Below are 6,000 nucleotides of genomic sequence, written 5' to 3'. Positions count from 1 at the left end.
CTGTCTAGCACAGTACATCAGCGGGCAGCAAGGGGAGCTTCAGGTGAGAGGTTGTAGGGGAGGGAGCCCTACTTCCCACTCCGCCTGCTTTCTCATTTAGACAGCAGCTTCAGAAATAGTTCAGCTGGGCCAGCCTCATCCCTTCCTGACATACCCTTGCTGTGGAAGCCAAAAATAATCTGGACTGACCTCCCCATCTGATCCCCATCCCTGGCTGAGCTTGGGAAGTTAGTTTGCCTGAAATTAAGTTTTGATGGCAAATGGCACTGATATTCAGGAATAGAGAAAGTCAAGAGCAAGCGGGGGGGGGGGGGGGCTCAAAAGAAAGCAGTAGCTAGTAGCAGAAGGAAGAGACAGGAAAGTGGGTGGGGCAACAGGGTAGGGCTAAAGGCCGGCTTCCCTGGCATTATTGCCCACCATCTGACTTGTAGGGGGCTCCTTGCTTCTAGGGGCAGAGACCTTCAGTAAGGGAGAGCATAATTCAGGGTCATCCTTGCAGGAAGGGGAAACACTGGGGTCCTCATTCGGCTACAGCCAAGGCTATCTCCAGACCCATCAGCACTCTCTCTGGCCTTGTCAAAGCCCCCTCCCATGTCCCTGGTTAAGAGGATGAGCTCACCAGGCAAAAGAACAAGGCAAAGCATTTCACTTAGTATTTTTCTTCCCAAACACTTAACCCTCTTGGGTCTTGCTGATTTTGTGTCCCTCTGGTAAAAAGGACTCAGGATCCATGCTTGGCATTTCAGAGTTTGAACTAACTTTAGAGACAATTTAGTCTTCTTCCCTCAAGTCTAGAGATATAGAAACTGGCACTAAGGGACATGAAATAATTTGCCCGGGGTCCCCAGCTTGCCCCTTACTCTTACAGTGCCCTTTCTGCTTGGCCCACGCTGCTACTGGCTCATGTTGCACGTGAGGCATAGTGTGAGGGTTTAGAGCTGGAATTAGAGATTAGTTCTATGGATCCTATTTACCTGGCAGTGTGGCTGGCTGACAGGAGATCTTAAACTCTATCAGGCTTCCTCATCGGTAAAGTGGAGTGTGTCACCTTAACATCTACCTTGCAAAGTTAATGTGAAGGTTATTGGAAACTGCATGCTTAAGTGCCGTAGTCCGGGTACACAGTAGGTGCTAAATCATGCTTTCCTCAAGGAGCAGTCATCAATCCATGTGTGGAGGTGGGGGATGGAAGACAGGAAGCTTGTCATCCATATTTCTCTCTACAGCCTGGGTCACAGAAAATTGGGAGGATGAGGGTGGCTAGCCCTCCCTGAGGAACGCAATGTCAGGGAGTATTCTATAGTCCACATAACATACCTTCATGCCAACACCCAACTGGGTAAGCCTGGAAACAAACCCTTCACAGAGAAGCTGATTGGGTTGTAGGTGCGCTGATGGCTGGGTGTGGGGGTGTAGGCCCTTGAAGATGGAAGGGCTCTGTGACCAGTTCCCTTGTCTGTTTAAGACAGAGATCCTGTGGGTTGGAAAAGAAGAACTAATGTTTGAGGAGGTCAGATGTCCTTGGGCTCCTTCCGCAGAATCCCCCATTCCCCAGCCTCCTCCTGAGCACAGCTGTGGAGTAGTAAAATGAGCATCGACCTCGCGGCAGAAAGCTTGGTTGCCCCCTTGGTCCTGTCACTCACTACCTTGTTCACTTGGAGGCCTGGACTTCTGGGCTGACCCCTTCACCTTTCCTAGACTTAGGATTCTCATCCTTAACGTGAGGGTTACATGAAATCTCCCGGGTCTCCCTCTTCGCTTCCAGTCTAACAGGGCACGCTCGACTTTCGCGCTGTTCCCCAAAAACCCACCAGGAGGCGCCCTTTGCCCGCCGATGCTGGCAGGACTATAACTCCTCCGGACCAGGGTGGGGGGCCGCCTGCCCCTCTGCGCTGGGCGGCGCCAGGTGCTGGCAGCGCCCGGGTGTCTCTGAGGTCGATAAAGCGCAGCGTTCGCACCTCGTCCCGCGGCGTCCCGCAGCGTCTCAGCCGCGCTCGGCCCTCTCGCCCTCTGCCTGGCTCTGCGCCCCCAGCGCCTGTCGCTCCGCTCAGCCCCCCGGGGCGACAGTAACTTTGGCCTCGGCCTCTGGGATCCACCCCCGCCTTGCTCCGCACGAAGGGGGCGGCGAGGGCTTGAGGGCGACCCAGCCCGGAAGGGGCGCCCCCCTCCCCCACTGGCCGGCTTGCACGGGCCGCTGCAGTTCCTGCGCTGCCCGCGGGGCGGCGCCCTGCGCCCGGGCCGCGCTCTTCCCGTGCTGCCCGCACCCCGCTCTCGCGGCCGGACACAGACTACCTTCAGCTGCCGGCGGATCGGGCCGGAGCCACCGCAGCTGCTGCGGGAGAAGAAAAGGCAAACAGCACCCGGCTGCGGGCTGGGCAGCCCGGCCCCAGCTCAGGCCGGAGTGCGGAGCCACCCAGGTAAGGGCAGGGCCGGCCGCGGCGCCCCCGGCCGCACCTCGGGTTAGCCCGCGCCTTTGCATTCATTCGTGTTGGGCTTCCTGCGCGCGCTCCCTCCGGCACCGGTATCCCCTACTTTGAAGTCTCAGTCTCTCCTTACCCCCCGGGACCACTACCCCGCACCTTGCCCTGACGCCCCGCCCCGCCCCTGCGCCCTTCCGCCCCTCTCCCGCCTTCTGCCAGCCTGTCCCTGCACTCCGATCCCTGCGTCTCCCGACTGGGATCATCTCTATGGCTCTGCTCCCGGGGTCCCTCCAGCCCCCATCCCCATCCCCATCTCCCCCTCTGCATCCTTTCCCCGAGCTTGAGATCCTCCCGCCCCGGTCCTCCCGCTTTCCCCTGTGCTACTCCCAGCCTGCTTCTGCCCTCTGCAGGGATTACGGCCCCTTCTCGCACTGGCGCTTCTCCCCCACATCTCTTCCGTCACCCTCTGCTTCTCTGGTTTGTAGTCTCCTGGTTCCCCCCTCTCCACAACTCATCCTGGATCCCAGGAAGCTCCCTCCTCTCGCTGACATCTGCCTCAACTGTCCCTTGCCTCTGCACTGGACTCTGGCCACCCCCTACCACCCTGCATGCACACTGTTCGCTTTGGGGGACCCAGAGCCCTAGCAGAATTGACTCTTTCCCTGGACTAACGGAGCGCCCATCCACCCCAACCTAGTTCACCTGAGTGGGAAGCGAGGGAGAAACTCTAGAGACCTTCATTTGGGCAAGTGATAGGGGAGGAGCGGGGGAGGGGAGCTGACTGACATTCTCTCCTGTGAAGACTGGCCCAGCAGTGAGCGCTCAGACCTCCCCTGGTGGAGGGCCAGCTTGCTACACCTGGCACAGAGGTGTCCACCTGTGTCTGATTCCCTGGCTCTCTGGAGCTGAAGAAAGTGAGAGGGGGAGTTGGAGCCCCTGGGGAGTTGGCCCTTGGCCTTTGGGGTGGGGGTAGCAGTGGAGGGAGGCCGCCTGCCTGGCAGTGGTGGGGCAATGGGAAGAGCTTCTTCTCCTTTGGACCTTTGGCCACACAGCTCTTGGCATCTCTATGCTGCCATCTTCCTCCTGGTACTGTTGTCTGGTGATGCCACGTGGTGCCATCTCCCTGCCTCCCTCCAGTGGCTCTTCTGGGCATGTCTCCCGAGAGCCTGGGTTGTCTGGAAAGAGAGGGAGAGCCCTGGGCTCAGTCGGGTCCCTTTGCCAAATGTTGGGTATCTCAGAACTGGCCAAGAGCACTGAGCCCTGTCGGAAACAGAGAACTACCTTTACTTAAGCTCCCTCGAGTCACCAGGGTAATGGCGACACTTCCAGGAGCATCTGCCAACACCTGGCGTCTGGGATAGAGGCTGTCTGGGTAGGCAGTGGTCCTCTAGAGAGAAATCTCATTCCACTTTACTTCCCTAGTCTGTGCTCCTGTGATGGAGGCAAGGGGCCCGGAGAGGTCAGCTTTGCCCTGTCCCACCGAGGAAGGAATCCCCCGGAACTCCGTTGGGCATCATGAGGCTGATTGTATTTGCTGACGCTGAGCTCATGTCTCATTATTAATCAGGTTTATTATTTTCCTCACTGTCTGGATGTGTTCATCAAGGTCATGACCCTTCAGAGAGCTAATCTAATAAGCACACATTACAGTGTCTGGATTTGTTTAATTTTCCATATTTTGTTCATTTTTTGTGGAGCGAGCCTCTGTGGGGAGCTGTGGCCTGGGGCTTGGTCACTAGTTTCTGCCTGCCTCACCAGCTCCATGCCCCAGTCTGTCTCTGGACCTGCCCCCTGAGACCAGAGGCAAGGCTGGTCCCAGGGCTCTGAGGAGTGCCTGGTGGGAGGAGGCAGGGGTTAGTGGAGGGACTCTGAGAGGAGATTCTGTTTTGTGTGTGTGTGTTTCCCCATTCCCCTTCCAAAGGCATCTTGATCACTGGCTGACATTTTCTCTCAGCACTGATACTTCTTCCCAGAGACTGGGTCAGCTTTTTGGACTGACCCTCCAGTTCATTTTTCCCGGAGGATGGTGGGGGGACTTTTACATGGTGGGGGGAAAAGTGGAGACTCCAGAGAGAGGGTCCCAGCTGCTGGGAGGCAGGGGCTCTTGGAGAGTGGGCCTCAGCTGCCCCTGAGGTGAGTCTTAGCCCCACCACGATGGAGGGGAGGAAGAAGGCACGATTCCCTGTCTTGGGAAAGGGGGGAAACTGCTGGGCAAACCAGTGGAGCAGCAGGAGGAAGAGGGGGAAGCCTGTGTTGTGTGGCTGGTGGGGTGGGCGATGGTGGCGAACAGGTGTGGGGAGAAAGCATCTCTTGCTACTTCTGCACAGTACTAATTCCTTGTGTGTGTATTGTGTCCCACAGTTTCCCAAATGCTTTTTAGAAAAATTACTTGGTCTCTACTAGGGCCTTACTGGTATTTGATCCTTACCACCACCCTGTAAGAAGATGTTACTGATTCCCAAGAAACTGAGTTTCCCACAGGTGAAATGACTCGTCTAAGGCTCTGCAGCCACACCCAAGGCCACTGGGTTCCCTCCCCCATGCTCTTTTGCTGCTACTTGTTGCTTTTAAAGCTGTTCAGCCTTCTCTCTCCCCATCCCGTGCTTCTGTTCCTATTCCTGCTTTCCAGTGTCACTGAACACTTTCTTCTCCCCGTGGAGCTGAAGAATCGGCTTCCCACCCCTGCCCAAGGTCTGCAGTCTAGCTCATTCTTGGTTCTGCATTCTCTCAGCGCTCAGACTGGCTGCCCCAGCACCCGGGCCAGCTGCTTCTCTTGACTCGCCCCTGCAGAGAGAGTTCCAGGGTCTCTAAGCCATGAGACGGGCCTCTGGGACCCCTGCACATCCCTCTCATGCCTGCCCCCCCCCCCACTCTCCTGTCCTTATCACATCAGTCCTCTGCTCTTTTGAGAACTTCTGGTGCCCTGTCTGACCTCTCCTTTCCAACTGCCACTGTCCTAACTTGGGGCTTCAGTGGTCCGTCTCTGGGTTCTGGTAACTTCTCTTCCCTGGGCAGCATGAGGCCGTACCTGCCTTCCTACAAAGGAAGGTGCTTGTGACCTGTGACCCAATCTCAAGAGCCATCAGCTCTTATTTCTTCCTCCTGGAAACCTCCCCTCCCATCCTTAGGGGTAAAACCTAAGTGTCTGTCCCAGTGTCACTTCCTGAGTGACTTTGAACAACTTGCTTAACCTCACTTGCCTCGCCTGTAAAATGGCCTGCCTGAAAGGGTTGTTTCGGCAAGAATGTGAGTGAATGGGAATGTGATTTGCGATGAGAAGGAGGCCGCCCTGCGGGTACACGCGCAGGCGCGTGCGCGCGCACACACACACACACAGCACCCTGGGGGGCTCCTCCCACACTGCCTCTTTGAGGCACTGTTTCAGCCGACCCCCTCCTGTCTACTGTGGATAATTATCCACCCCTTGTTGTCTCCTTGCCCAAACGGCAAGGCCCTTGAGCAGCAAAGCCCTCCCTGGTGCCCTTTCACATCTTGAGTTCATAACTCAGCAAGTGCTGTCCTTCCACAAGCCATAAACTGGCCCCTGCTCGAAGTAGGAACATAAGAAATAGTTGTTAAT

General features: G+C 56.7%; 1 protein-coding gene across 1 annotated transcript in view; it reads left to right on the top strand.

Annotated features, from left to right (window-relative positions):
- Window positions 1-2,003: 2,003 nt before the first annotated feature.
- Window positions 2,004-6,000, top strand: part of GRIK4 (glutamate ionotropic receptor kainate type subunit 4) — a 375,204-nt gene continuing 371,207 nt past the window's right edge. The window contains exon 1 of the mRNA XM_066365318.1: window positions 2,004-2,417. The gene's annotated coding sequence lies outside the window, so the exon portion shown is untranslated. The remainder of the gene's footprint in view (window positions 2,418-6,000) is intronic.

Source organism: Saccopteryx leptura, chromosome 2, assembly GCF_036850995.1.
Source record: "Saccopteryx leptura isolate mSacLep1 chromosome 2, mSacLep1_pri_phased_curated, whole genome shotgun sequence".
Taxonomy (NCBI): Eukaryota; Metazoa; Chordata; class Mammalia; order Chiroptera; family Emballonuridae; genus Saccopteryx; species Saccopteryx leptura.
This window is presented reverse-complemented; position numbering and strand designations above follow the sequence as displayed.